At 31.8% G+C, this 16,005-nt stretch overlaps 1 pseudogene; it reads right to left on the reverse strand.

Moving 5' to 3' along the window:
* Window positions 1–1,843: 1,843 nt before the first annotated feature.
* LOC148192557 (disease resistance protein At4g27190-like) lies at window positions 1,844–12,714 on the reverse strand (annotated as a pseudogene).
* Between the last annotated feature and the right edge of the window lie 3,291 nt (window positions 12,715–16,005).

The following is a 16,005-nucleotide window of genomic DNA, read 5'->3' on the forward strand; positions in this document are numbered from 1 at the left end:
AATCTTTGTTTTTGACAATAAAACCTTTTCTTTTTTGTATTGGGTGTTCTTTTCTCGTTATGACATGATTACTAATTGATCTTCCTGGTTGTTTGGCGTCAAAGATAAAATTTGGTTATAAGTTAATAATCTTCATTGTGAATAGTATAAAATTGATTTTCATAAGTATTGTAAATATATTGGTTAAAACAATATTCGTTATATATATATATATATATATATATATATATATATATATATATATATATATATATATATATATATATATATATATATATATATATATATATATATATATATATGGGTTTGCTAACGCGCGTACGTCTGTTTTTCAGTTGGTACATTTTAACAATGTGTATCGGATTTTAGTAGACAAAAATACCCTTATATATATATGGATTCTAAGTTTTAAGGTTAAGGGTATTTTAATAATTTTCATTCTCAAAACTAAAAAAAAAAAAAAAGAAACCCCCCAAACCCTTACTCACCTCTCTCATTCCTCTCAACCCTTTCTCTTTCATCTTTCTCACTCCAATCTTTTCTCTGTCATCCCTACTGTAACCCCAATTGAAAAAAATCAGAAACACTTGTCGTTAAACAATTTTCATCAGGCAAAGGTTCATTCAAGATCTCTTCAATTTCACCATTTTCACTAATCTGTCTAATTTCATCATCTGCATATCTCGAATCATCATCTCTAAAAAAACCCTCCAGGCTAATTACCAATTCTTTCGGATGTCATTATGCTTGTGAAAATTAGATAAAATTATATAGAACAAAAATTATAAAATGAAAACTCATTATCAAGTCATTTTTTGTAAGAAATTGTTTAACAACGAGTGTTTCTGATTTTTTCCAAGCCAATTACCAATTCCTTTGATGTCATTATGCCTTTGAAAATTAGATAAAATTAGATAAGACAAAAATTATAAAATAAAAGCTCATTATAAAATCATATTTTCTAAGAAATTGTCAGCGAGTATTTCTGATTTTTTGCCAGGTCAATTACCAATTCCTTTATGCTTCTGAAAATTGGATAAAATTAGATAAGACAAAAATTATAAGATGAAAACTTATTATAAAATCATTTTTTTGTAAGATTGTTTAACGGCAAGTGTTTCTGATTTTTTCAATTGGAGTACGGATGACAGAGAAAAGATTGGAGTGAGAAAGATGAAAGAGAAAGGATTGAGAGGAATGAGAGAGGTGAGTAAGGGTTTGGGGGTTTCTTTTTTTTTTAGTTTTGAGAATAAAAATTATTAAAATACCCTTAACCTTAAAACTTAGAATCCATATATATAAGGGTATTTTTGTCTACTAAAATCCGGTACACATTACTAAAATGTACCAACTGAAAAACAGGCGTCCGCGCGTTAGCAAACCCCATATATATATATATATATATATATATATATATATATATATATATATATATATATATATATATATATATAATTTTTTATTTAAAAAAACTAAATTTAAATATTTATTTTTCACATAAAACACATACTATTTCGTGATGATTGTAAAAAAAAGAAAGAAACTTCATGTTAAGATTTTTTATATTCCAAAATTATGAAATGGCAACCACATTAATGTTCATAATTTTTCATATCTATAAGCCAATTACATATTTTTTTCACTTCTTTAGTGTTTGTATAAAGGTGGAGGTATTCCTAAGAGTAGTTTATGTAATATCTTTTTGTAAAAGACTGAGATATTTTTGAAAACTAATAATTAATTTTAAATAAAAAATAACCACAAGAATTTTGTCTGTGAGAAATCACTTCAGCCACCTTTAAACGGACAATGAAAATTCAAATGCATACATACATAACTTTAGTTTAAGTTAAGAAGGAATGAAATTTACAATTTAAGGTTCATGCTATTGTTCAAGCACACCTACATATTCAAATATTCTTCCAAATATTTTTTCATTTTTCTTCCGTGTTCAATACGTGCGTTACCTGATAATCCGGGAAGGCCAGCATACCATTCTTCCTCGAATTTTTTCTTCAAGGCTTCAAATCCTGTAGTAACACACACATACTCCAATTTGGGAAGACCAGTTAAAGTTATTTCAATCATTGGAATGCTCAATTGAAGCCCTGGTTTTGTGCTATCTTGCCTCATCACAGTGATAATGCTCGTCATTAAACTGCAATTTCTAACCTCTAACGTCTTCAAATTATCAAGATTTTTGGAAAGATTAACTGGAAAAACAGTTCTCAATTTCTCACAATCTTTGATAATTACGTTTTTCAGTTTCCCAAATGAAATTTCAGCATCATACTCTTCATTCCATATTGTTGTCAATTCACTAACATCGGAAATCTCCATTGTCTCCAGCTTAGGGCAAGAAACCTGCATAAATAATATGACATTAATCAATACTATTAGCAGTTTTTTACCACACAATTGTTACTACTCTAATTATCTAAGGGTTTCAGTATTTGTTTGGTTTTTTGTACTTACATTATTGCTATGCTTTGGTATACATATAAAAGGTTTAAGTATTATACTTAATCTTGCTATGTTTTGGCTCTCGTATTTATAAAATACATGTTTTAGTTTCTGTGTAATAACTTTTAGTTACGCTTTGGTTTCTACAGTCTGCTATCTCTTCAAATCCTTAGCGCTAATACAGTCACAAAATTTACACCACCACCAATCTTCTGTTATATTACTTTAGGAGAGAATTTCTGGTAGTTTAAGAGACTTAAGGATAGAGACTAAGATATAATTAAAAGTGACTGATGAAAAGAGAATTTCTGGTATATTACATAAAGACTAAGATATGTAATTTATAAATATAGTTACCAAAAGAAAAAAACAAATTAAAGTATCCCAAACCAGATGAATACTTAAAATTTGTTTATAATGTGGTAAATTTTTTGTGTGCTTTGTTCATTTTAAAGAGAGTACCATATTATTGTAATAATATATAAAAACTGATGAGCTGAGCGACTAATCTATAGTTTTTTGTGAATAATTATTTGTCATTTGATAAAATTATCTGCTTGTGCTTTGTAAAGAAAAAGACTATAAAGGTTCATCTATCTTTACATGATGATAACAACATTTTCAGTGAGTTATGTTCATCAAACTTGTATCCCTGTGAATGGGATGTAGGGTTGTTAAGAGGATGCATGCAGTAATTGTTCTACAAGTTAGACATGTTTAATGCTTTAATGCCTTATCAGTGCTGGAAATATTTTAATACCTTGTCATGGAAAAGTGTAGCAGAAGAGGATCCTTCAGTTGAGCAGAAACTGATTAATGCTGGGAGTCCTTGTAAGGTTAGAGAGCATAATTCAGGAAATTCTATGGGACGATTCTCTGCACCTTCAAATAGCACAATCGCCTTTATGGATGTGCACTGTGAAACTTCCAAAGTAGCAAGATGAGGAATACCATTGAGCATGGATACTGAGAAGAGACATCGCATTGCATTGCATTTCTCTATTTTGATGACTCTCAGTTTGAAGAAAGATTTCTCAGTTAAGGAATCACCATGGTATATGTACTCCAAATTGCTCAGAATGGTGAGAGACAGTGACTCCAAGTTCGGGAAAGTATCAAGAGGATCGTTACCTGACCCTGTGGCTATGAATTTGACTTCAGCATTGTGTTGAATGAAAAGAGACTGCAGTTGTGGAAACCCATCGCACTCCATGTCATTAACAACATTCTGGACACCATTCAGTGTATCCAAGTACAAAACCTGAACTTCTTTCAGCATCTTTTTTATTCCATTCTCTGACTGAAACCTCCTGTTCAGCTTCAGTTTCAATGTCTTCAATTCATGATCACCATATGTCAATACCCAATTTCGTCCGGGTAAATAAAAATTCATCACAAAAATAAATAATAAAAACATAAAAAAAAACCAAAATGAAAAATACTATTTATTTTACTTTTCGCACCCCAAATTTTCTTTTAAACATTTAACCCAATGGCCCAAAATAATCTCTTACTTTTTTACTTCTTCACCACCCTTTTTCTCTTATCACACCCCACTCTCCACATCATCATCCACATCACCCTCCACATCATCTACCTTTATCATTTATTTTTCCACATCATTTCCATATTAATTTTATATATCAACTTTTCTAATTATTCCACTTACATTTTTTTTATTATATCTTCTCCATCAACATTTTTTATTATCCATTTTTTTTCCACCTTATTTTTCCACCAACTTTTTATATTATTTTTTTTTCACTTATTTTCCACATTAACTTTTACTATTTACTATATTTTATTTCACCTACTTTCTCCACCAACTTTTTATATTATTTCTTTCACTTAATTTCCACACCTAATTTCTCCACCAACTTTTTATATTATTTCTTTCACTTAATTTCCACACCTAATTCCTCCACCAACTTTTTATATTATTTTTTTTCACTTATTTTCCACATTAACTTTTACTATTTACTATATTTTATTTCACCTACTTTCTCCACCAACTTTTTTATATTATTTCTTTCACTTAATTTCCACACCTAATTTCTCCACCAACTTTTTATATTATTTCTTTCACTTAATTTTCACACCTAATTTCTCCACCAACTTTTTATATTATTTCTTTCATTTATTTTCCACATTAACTTTTACTATTTACTATATTTTATTTCACCTACTTTCTCCACCAACTTTTTATATTATTTCTTTCACTTATTTTCCACATTAACTTTTTCTATTCATCTTTTTTTTAATTATATTTTATTTCATCTAAATTTTCCACCAAATTATTATATTATTTTTATTCATCAACTTTCTTCATCCTTAACTCTATAAATACCCACATTTTCTTCACACACAAAAAAAAAAGATCCATCTCTTCTCTCTCAAAATCTCTACATTCTATCTCAAAACTCTACTCCATTTTTCTCTCACACTTTACCATTTCCTATTCCCTTCAAACATAGTAAATTTCATACCATATTTTCACTATAAATTCATCTTCTTCACCATCAATCTATCTCCTCTCACAACTTATTACAAGCAAAATCTTGCTTCATCTTTCAAATCTTCAATAAGGTACACATTTTCTTTTCATTCTATTTATATGCATTTTGATCATTTTTTTAGTTTATAAATTTATCCTATTTTCTACCACAATTTTATCCTATGTTTTTTTTCATATTTTTATGTCATAGATATTTCAACTCACTTCTCTTCTTAATAAAAAATATATAAAACTTTAAAAAACATGTAATGATATAAATATCGGTGTGAGTACTCGTGCGATCGTACGCATCAGCCTAGTACTCATTACCCAAAATATAAAATAAACAAAAAAAGCCGTATGAGTACTCGTGCGATCGTACGCATCAGCCTAGTGCTCATTACGCAAAATCTAAAATAAACAAAAAAAGCCGTGTGAGTGCTCGTGCGATCGTACGCATCAGCCTAGTGCTCATTACGCAAAACAATAAAAAACAAGGAAAAAGCCGTGTGAGTGCTCGTGCGATCGTACGCATCAGCCTAGTGCTCATTACGCAAAAAAATCTAAATATTACATCAAAAAATACCAAAAAAATATAAAATCTTCAAAAAACCAAAAACAACAACACTTTCAAGCAAACAAGCAATCTTTCTGGCCAGAACTACGTGATCCTTGATTCTCCATCAAAAGTGGAGATACGTAGGAGCAAGGCCAGTCTTTGTCAGGTTCACTTTCCCAAAAATCCAAATTTATCCATAATCATTTTCCAAACAAAATTCTCAAACAATTTTCAAACAAATTTTCAAGCAGTTTTCTAAAAAAGAACTACGTAACCCTGATTTCTCATTCTAAATGAGAATACGTAGGAGCAAGGTCAATCCTTGTCGGGCACAAAAAATTAAAAAATATATTTTGTTTATTTAGAAGTTTTATTTTAAGGGGAAGTTAAACATTTTGAAAACCACATCACATTCGCATATTTAGTTAAAGGTACTGCCCTAGGGCAGGCGTTGTTGGGTGCTAATACCTTCCCTACACGTAACCGACTCCCGAACTAAGAATCTCAGTTTCGCAGACCATGCCTTATCATTTTATGGTTTTTCCGTAGTTTTCCAGAATAAACTATGGTGGCGACTCCAAATTTTTTTTTTTCAAAACCGTTTTATTTTTCACGGATCGTCGTCCCGTCGCGATCCCGGTTGCGACACCATAATATGCTCGGTCCCACCGTTTACCAATGAAAATTGTATATGATCTTAGGTTTCGAAAGAACAAGTCCACAGGCCATGCTTGCGGATCAGGAACATACATGTCTTCTATGTATGCCAAGTGTTCCAAGTCTGTAAGCTCTTTCAAGCTTGCATTCTTGATTTCACTGGTAGACGTTTCAATCTCCCAATTACAGAAGGAGTTTCTCAAATATAATTCTTCCAAGCTTGTCAATTTGGACAGGACATTGGGTGGAATCACTTGGAGATTTGTGTCTCTTAAATCCAAGAATAGCAACTTCTGAAGCTTTACAATTTGCGCAGGCAATTGTCGGATACTACTTCCAAGGAGGCCTAGCATTCGTAGATTTGTGAGCTCACAAACTTCTTTAATGTCTCCCAATCCACAATGATACATGGATAATGTTGTAAAATATTATTATTTTATTGCAATTGAAAGTTGTGCAACGTTAATATTTTATTAACAACAGTCAAATCTTTAAGTGCATGAAACAGTCAAATTTTATGGGTTGAAACAGTCAACTTATCTGTTTTAATTTATTTTATTTATTTTATTCTTTCCTAGCTCTATAAATAGAGAGTACTTTCCCATTCCAAATAACCTGAGTCTTTCTCATTCTCTTCTCTTCCTAGCTTCATTTTTTTTTCTCTTCTACAAATTATATTGGGTATAAACTCTATTAAAGTAGAGTTTCTTGCTAGTTCTGTGATCCTCGAATACTTTCGAGAAGTTCCTGTTGTATCCTGGGGGATTTGCGCAACACAATGCGGATAAGTCCTTAAGGACAGTGATTTACACGCCTCAGGAAATTGCAGTATGAGATTTTGTAAGCACTTTTTACTACAATCTTAAGGACTTATGTTTTAATCTCTTACTTTCAAAAGGAAAAAAAGGTACGAGAAACTTATCTTTACTTTATTGTTTTATTGTATGATGAATTTGGAGATATGTTTGATTTTCTTTCAAAGCATGAAAAATTTATTTTTAATATTTTATTTGATTGTGTGATGAATGTTGATATATTCTTATATTGTTATTTTTCAATTAATTATTTGGATGATTATTAAAAGTTTGAATGCTTAAAATCCATGGTTGGATATTTGTGATATGATAAAGTGGTTATAATTTTGGTAAGTTTAGTACGTTCGAAATCATCAATATTAGTTACCATTTTTGTTGGGTTTATGATTCTGTTATACATGGCATTGATTCCTTTTATTTCATGTATAATTTTTTTTTAATATTAAAGAGAGAAACGGTTGTTTAGTGACAGCCGCAGGCAATGGAGTGAACCTTAAATTACAGTGGAGAGAGAAGATTTTTCCATTGAATTATAATTAGGAATAAAGTAAGAATTAGGGTTTTTCTTTTAATATTAATTAAATTATTTTTGAGGGTTGTTTGAATAATTGGTGATAATTTTAATATTGTCTGTAATCAACAAAAAAAAAAAAATTAAATTGTTCGAGGATCATGGGTAAATGTGGTGGCAGTGAGATTAAGGAACAATTTATGCTTAAAGTATTCTGAAAAAAAAAATAGGAACCCTAATTTTTTATCCCCTTTTCCCAGTTTCGCAAATTTTTTTTCTCTCTCGCGCACCAACCCTTAAGTGCCCTCCACCTTTCCTTTTTGCGAAACTCCACCTTTCCTTTTCCTTGTTCTGGACTCGCGAAGGCGCAAATTTTGGTGTGCACTGAGGTTGATTCTCAGGGTTCTTCGTCGCGCCACCCAGGGAGGGTTTTCTTCTCCTCTTTCGCCATGGTTCAAGCTCGTAAAGCAGGGAAGCTTCATTCCCTTTTCTCTTTGTATCACGCTGAACCAAGAACTCAAGCAATGGGAGTTGCGGCGTGCACGGGAAAGTTCTTTCCCTTACTCTTATGGGTTCAAGGCTCGAATCAAAATAGGGAACTTCCCTCTCTTCTTCTCTGATTCCAGCGATTTCTCTTTGGGAGTGGAGATCAGGTTTGGTGGCTCAGGCGCGGTGTTTCCGCGACGTGTGGGTTCGCTCTCTGGCGTCTCTGTGGCGGCGAAGGTCTCTGCTTGTTGGCATTCTCGTGGTGGAGCATGGCGTTCACGTTAGGGTTTCGATTCGGGGATTTTGAGGTTTCTAATTTTGTGATTTTGGGTTGAGTCACGAGGAAGGAGACTACTGCGTTTTGGGGATTTCTGATCATGTTCAAGAATTTTCTTTTAGGTGTTTTATTCTTGTTTTTCAATTTGCATTTTGAGAAGTTCCATTCTTGTTTCCCAGTTTACTTTTTGAGTGTCAAAATTCTGGTGTGGGAAATCTTGTGCTCTTGATCTAGTCGCGTTTCATTTGGAGATTTTTGGGACTTTCTATTCTTGTTTTTCGATCTTGAGATGTGGGGGTTGTTCTGACCTTCGTTTTGGATTCTCACGGTGGTTGCGATGGCGGTGACAACCGTTTCGTGGTGGTTGTCAGCGGAGTTACTCTTTTTTGACCGTGAGATTTGTCGTGGTGGCTCCGACATCGTCGGACTGTGTTTGGTCAGTTTGGACCTATTTGGGCTGCAGGCCAGAGTTTGACCCGGTGTCTGTGATTAGTTCAGTTTGAACTACTTAAACTGCAAACCCAAACTTCGGACTATTTCTCGGCCAGTTGGGTGCAGGTCGGAGAACTCATAATATTGTTTTAATTAATAATAATCAATTGTAAATGAAAAATAGAATTAAGTAATTATTGAAATTAATTAATGAAATTAAATTATAAAGAGAGATGAAAGTATTAATTTATAATTATAATTATGGGAACAAAGTTATTACTATTTATTTAGTAATTAATTGGAAATCAAATTAATTTATTGAAAGAAAAATTAATTTGATTTAAAAAGGAAGTTGATGAGATTTTAATTAATTGAGAATTTGATTTTAATGATGATTATGATCTATTATTTTGGAATGACATTTATTTATTGTTGGTTATCTATTGTTTGAGTAGAACCTATTTGAGCATATTTTATTCTTAGAATGAGACTTTAAATAACTATAATGTCAGATAGAGAATGAGAATGAAATTGTTGTTAGAAATAAAATATTTCTAAAATTTTAGGTCTTAGAATCATAAGAAAGGGAGATAGTATATTATTATCCCAAGAACAATATATTGAGAAACTTCTTAAGAAGTTTGAGTTTTATGACCTGACACAAATGAGTTCCCCTTATAATGCTAGTTCTAAATTAGTGAAAAATAAAAGACAGTCATTATCTCAGTCTCAGTATGCCCATATGATTGGGAGCTTACTGCACTTGGTGAGCTCTTATATACTTGATATTGCTTATGCAGTAGGTACACTGAGTAGGTATACTCAATATCCAGATCAGGAAATTTGGGATGCACTTGCTAGGCTTATGAGATACTTAAGAGGTTAAATAGATTATGCCATTAAATATCGTGGATTTCCCGTTGTACTAGAAGGGTACAATGATGATAACTGAATCTATGATTCATATGAGACAAAATCCACCAATGGTTATGTATTCACACTTGGGGGTGGTGCGATTACATGGAGATCAGCCAGGCAAACAATTATTGTAAGATCAACAATGAATTTGAGATTGTTGCTCTTGAGATGACTGATAATGAGGCTGAGTGGTTGAAAAACTTCTTAGCGAACATTCCATTAGGAATGAAACCAACCCCGTCGGTATCGATACATTGTGATTGCCAATCGGCAATAGCTATAGCTAAAATCAAGAGTTTGGTGAAACAGCCACTAAAGAGTGGAACTGTTTCTATTGATTATGTGAAGTCAGAATGGAATCTAGCAGATCCTCTGACAAAACCCTGGGAAGACAAATGTTATTAGAAACATCGAGGGGAATGGGACTTAAGCCACTTGCAAACAAACAAGTGATGGTAACCCAACCTTTGTGATTGGAGATCCCATGAACAAGGTTCATATGGGTAAAAACAAGTCACTTGTTAGTTCTGATAGCACTAAATTGATTTTAATCAATTTTGTCCCTTCCTATGGTGTGTGTGAAAGTGTTAGAGACTGCATTATTGAGAGGTTAAACTTTTTCATTAAAATTCTATGTGGTGAAAGAATTTTAGCTTAAACAAAGTTTTTAATGATTTTCATATCCCTTATGGGTGGTGTATGATTTGCAGCATACACTTGATGAAATCACCTATATGAGTGTCGAGTGGGGCCGCTTGCATGAGATCTTGGCATGATCTCTAGAGCACTCATGAATACCGGGCACGCGCATGGCCTATTTAGCGCAACACAGCGATAACAGCAAGAATTGTGGGGTTGTATTGTGATTGATAAACCTCTAACACACGTCAAGTGTCTTTGGTTCATATAGCTTGCTACACCAAATATACTATGTGTTAAGTTTCTTGATCTAAGACTGGTTCATATAGCTTGCTATACCAGCTCTGATGCATTACATTCTATGAGACCCAAGATAAAAAGTTTCTTTTCTTTTCTTTCAACTTTCTCTTGCAATAAGTGGGGGATTGTTGTAAAATATTATTATTTTATTGCAATTGAAAGTTGTGCAACGTTAATATTTTATTAACAACAGTCAAATCTTTAAGTGCATGAAACAGTCAAATTTTATGGGTTGAAACAGTCAACTTATCTGTTTTAATTTATTTTATTTATTTTATTCTTTCCTAACTCTATAAATAGAGAGTACTTTCCCATTCCAAATAACCTGAGTCTTTCTCATTCTCTTCTCTTCCTAGCTTCATTTTTTTTTCTCTTCTACAAATTATATTGGGTATAAACTCTATTAAAGTAGAGTTTCTTGCTAGTTCTGTGATCCTCGAATACTTTCGAGAAGTTCCTGTTGTATCCTGGGGGATTTGCGCAACACAATGCGGATAAGTCCTTAAGGACAGTGATTTACACGCCTCAGGAAATTGCAGTATGAGATTTTGTAAGCACTTTTTACTACAGATAATGCTTCAAGGTCCTTTAAAACAACAAAACTAAGAGGCAGCTTTGGACAATGAAAGGAAACAAAATCTAGCACTTTCAGAAGTTTAGTCTCCTCAAAAAATGAATCTGGAACATCTATTGTGGAATTTTCCCTACTTATCAGAAGATGTTTCAAGTTTGGACATTGCAACGTTGCGGGAAGCTTCAAATCACCAACAGGATGTAAGTTGCAGAAGTGAAGATCTGTTAGCAATTCTTTAGGTGGCCATTCTGTGGAAATCACTGAAGCTCTTCTATCATGTAGGGCCATTCGATAAGCAGTATGATATATGTAGTCATCTACTTTGACCCAGTCCTTTCCATTTTCAACCACAAGACCATAGGCCTTCAGATCACTAATCCGTGACTCACGCTTTTTTCTTGCAGCATCTGCTGTTTCCAGATTTTTGAATACACCTGTCCACATGTCTATGTACATGCTATAACTGTTAATAAATCTTCTTCCCCTAATAGCAAGAAGATACAACAATGCTTTGTGTTCCTCATTTTCTTCCAAACAATAGGACAATAGTTTTGCTGGTGAACTATTTTCCTTGAACTGCATCAAGGCATCTTCGCCCTTATTTTCTAATGCCTTTGCTAGGGCATAAATTAAAGAAATGGAACCTTCACAACTTCTCACTATTTCTTCTACAATGGAACTTTGATCTTCATCAAAACTTCCAACCTTCTTCTCAAACAGCTTCCGAGCCTCTTCTTTTTGTAATTCTTCTAATTGAAACACTTTATTAAGCTTAGAGGCATCCTCCAAATATTGTATAAATTTCAAATTTCCTGATGTCAAGAATACTTTGCACCCTTCATGTTCATTACCCGGAGGAACTCCAAATTCCTCCAAGTCAAATTCTTCTGGGTTCAATTCCCCCACGTATCATCAACTATGATGAGAGTACTTTGCTCTTTTTTTATTCTCTGACGCAATTTATTTCTTCTTTTCACAAGACTTTCTCCATTGATAAACTGCATTCCCAATTCATCTGCAATAGCATTTTGAACTTGCTCCTGATTAGGCTTATCAGTTACAGTTATGAAAACCATTGCATCAAACAAATTCTGTTCTTTTGCTTTCTCTCTAATGTTTTCGGCTAATGAGGTTGTGCCTAAACCACCCAGCCCCCATACTCCAACTGCTTGGATATCAGGGTTCTGTAGGGCTTCCATAATATCTACTATCGTTTCATCTCTTGATTCTGGTCTTTCATAATGTTTTCGTGTTTCCGCTGATACATGAGAGTGTCCTTCATTAATTAATACTGAAATCTCTGGTTGCATCTTTCTTGATTGTTTACCAACCTTGTACCGCAACAAAATATTTGTGCAACTACTTCTGCCTTCATAGGAGTTCAATAAATTATCCCCTTGTCCAAGAATCTCATCCACTCTTTTGAGCCAGTCACTTTTAGTCTGGAATTCTTTATCTTCCCAAATAAGATTTTCTTGCACTTTTTGCCTTTGAACTTGCAGAGTCTTGAGGTCAGTTTTGAGAATCTCCAAAATGCTTCTGTTGGAAATTAGGTTACCAAGATGATGTGCAACCACTGCTGCTTTCATCTTTTGAAACAATGTGCCAAATGATCTTCCTTTCCTTTGTTCTTGTGTTGGTTGCTGCAAAGGAGATACTAGTTTAATCTCGGATAGGATAATAGATAGAGGTAACAACTTTAATGAAGCGACGCAAAATTTGAAGCAAATGGCTCACCCTCTTTTATATAATGACGAAAACAGAAAGGATGTGACTTTAAGAGCAATTTATCTTCAACTGTACTTCCTGTCATGAACACAACAGATTGAACAAACTATTTAATTTATTACTGGCAAAAAAATAATATCGTACACAAACTTCTATCATTTCACATTTAACCGGTATCGAAAGGACATGATTATAATTTTATAAATAAAAGGACAATATTATATTAGTTTTTTTTTTATATGTAAAAGTTTGGCATGAGTATGTATTATCACATCTTACATATAATTTAGATTCACATTTCGCAATAATCTTTAAATGTAACAAATTTTAAAGATAAAAAATAATTGGTTATTGACAAAATGTCAATTTATAAATTAAATTTTTTTTATATATTAGTAATTATAATTAATGTTAATGACCAATTTAGAGTCTAATTCATAAAGTAATTATAATTTTTTTATTAATAATAAATACTATTTTAGATAATAATAATTTTTAGTTTATAAATTAGTACCTAAATTAGTTCCTATAGTGACCAATTGTTTTATTTCAAAAATTGATTGTTATTTAAAGATTTTCTTGTAGTGCTTCAAAGCACACCAATCATAGTAAATTTTCAAAAGAACAATTTTAATCATAGTAAGTTTATAGTTATTGTACCGTATAATTAATTGCCCTGTCAATGCATTCTCTATGTCACCGAACGATCAACTCTCCCAAAATAATGAAGATTTCCTAAAACCCCATAGCAGCATCGACCAATCGGTTACCATTTCTACAGAAGACCAATCAGTAGTACATATTAAAATCATCATCACAAATCCAACATGTTTAACATGGTAAAATATGCCTATAGGCTCATAGATCGTAATTGGGTCAACCCTAATTAAAAGTCCACTTTGAAACCAATAATTGGTTAAGCTAAGAAGAGGAATATGAAACAAAACTTGGATTTAGTCGTTTTCTCTAGTGCTGTCAAAATGGATTGAGACCTGTGAGCCAACCTGGCTCACCACGGGTTTGAGTCGGGTTGGGTTGAAAAAAATGCAAAATTTTTTATGCGAGCCAGTTTTGATTCGGCTCACTAAGAACCCGGCTCACATAGGTTGAACCCATGGTAGGTCGGGTTGGCTCACCAACCCACCTATTTTTTTTAATTAAATCAAATTAATTAAATTAATTATTCAAATCCTATTTTTTTATTAAAATCAAATTAATTAAATTAGTTAATCAAAATGCACAACCTTTACTTAGCAATAGAGCCTTTCACATTGTTGTCTTTCCAAAAGTTTCCTTTGCAAATAAAACCCTAAGAATATAGATTGGATAATATTATAGATGGAGATAAAGAAGAAAATGTTTCAAGAGAGCATAATACTGTGGATTTATCCATTTAGGAATCCAATTTAATAGATGGATAATATTATAGATTGGATAATTCAGGAATATATAATTTGTTTTATCTTGTTTTTAGACATATCTACAAGCATGACAATTTTATCTTGTGTTATATATTTTTGTTAACGACTATATGTAGTTTCTTCGTGAAACGGTTGTGTATGTCTCATTAAACTAAATTGGCAAAATTTTATGCTTGATAGCTTAGAATATATATAACAATATATTTCTTTTGTTTCATTTTTTTTATATCAATCGGTCCAATTATTATTGTTTCCATTTGATCGATCAAAGTAACATGTTATAAGAATCTTAGAAGAAGAGGGTGAAAAAACGTTAATTAAGTAAACCAATGAGCCAACCCGTTTAATCCACCAACCCGTGGTGGGTCGGGTCGGGTTCAAATTTTTTCGACTTGCTACTAAATGAGTCGGGTTAGGTTGGCTCACTAAGTGGCCAACCCGTGGTGAGTCGGGTCGGGTCAGGCCGGATTACCCGTTTTGACAGCTCTAGTTTTCTCTATCTTTTTCCCATAACAAGACTTTAATAATTCAAAAATATTTATGATAAAAGATAATTTAGGACAAATATATCTTTAGATATTTTATTTGATATTTTTAAACATCAGAAGATAATAACTCCCAAATCTTTTTAAATTTGACAAGATCTTCTTAAATATTTTTTAAATCTCTATAACAACCAAATATATCTAAAAGATATTGGATTAGTTAGAAGATAATTGGATGAGATTACACTATTAGAAAAAATATTACAACAATGGAAAAACTTGAAATAAAGCTTAGTCTAATTTCTAAAGACAGAGACTTAGGGAAACACCTTTGGATGACTTAGGAACTCTTTGGGAGGGGGTGCTAATTTCATTCTCTCTCACGTTCTCCACCCTATCTTTCTTTTTTTTATGTTATTTCTACATTTCATAGAGTGTTACACCTCTAGGCTAGATTTTGATGTAATTTCTTAATTGAGAATGCACTTTGATTAAAATTATAAACTTTCATGTGATTGAATGAGTTTATTTTTTTCCAAAATTGATAATATACTTTGACTGAAGGTGAAACCTATAAAAATAATTAATCAAAAAATTATTTTGGTTCACTAGTTTTTTACTTGATAAAGTGATAAAACAATAGAAATGATTAACTATAGTAATATTTAATTATTTAATTGAGAATATATTTTGTGAAATTTACTATGACTAATCTAAAAGTTTCTTATTTTAAATTGACAATGTACCATGGTTAATAGTGATTAAAGGTGAAAAATTTAACATTAATTAATCAATAATGTATTTTGGCTAATTAGTTTTTTACTTGATAAAATTGGTAAGAGAATAGACATAATTAGACATAATAATATTTAATTAAGAATATACTTTGGTTAAATTTACTATGATTAATTTAAAAAGTTCTTACTTTTAATTGAGAATATACTTTAGTTATTAGTAAAATCGCCAACAAATTAAATGATAATTTACATTGATTAATTTGAAAATAAAAGACAATAATTAATTAAACAATAATATTTAGATAATCAATAATAAATTATTTTTTAAAGAAGACAATGGAATGGACCTATTTCTTTATTATTATTTTTATCTCTTTTTATCTTTTCAATTCTATTTCTTTCTCTATTTTATTATTTTAGGTTAAATAATTCTAATGGTCTCCATTTTAGGTTGAAAGTTGCATATTGGTCCCTCAATTTATTTTTGTCTCAATTGGGTCCCTAATTTT

This window comes from Vigna umbellata, chromosome 9, assembly GCF_029865625.1.
Source record: "Vigna umbellata cultivar VRB3 chromosome 9, Vumbellata_1.0, whole genome shotgun sequence".
Lineage (NCBI taxonomy): Eukaryota > Viridiplantae > Streptophyta > Magnoliopsida > Fabales > Fabaceae > Vigna > Vigna umbellata.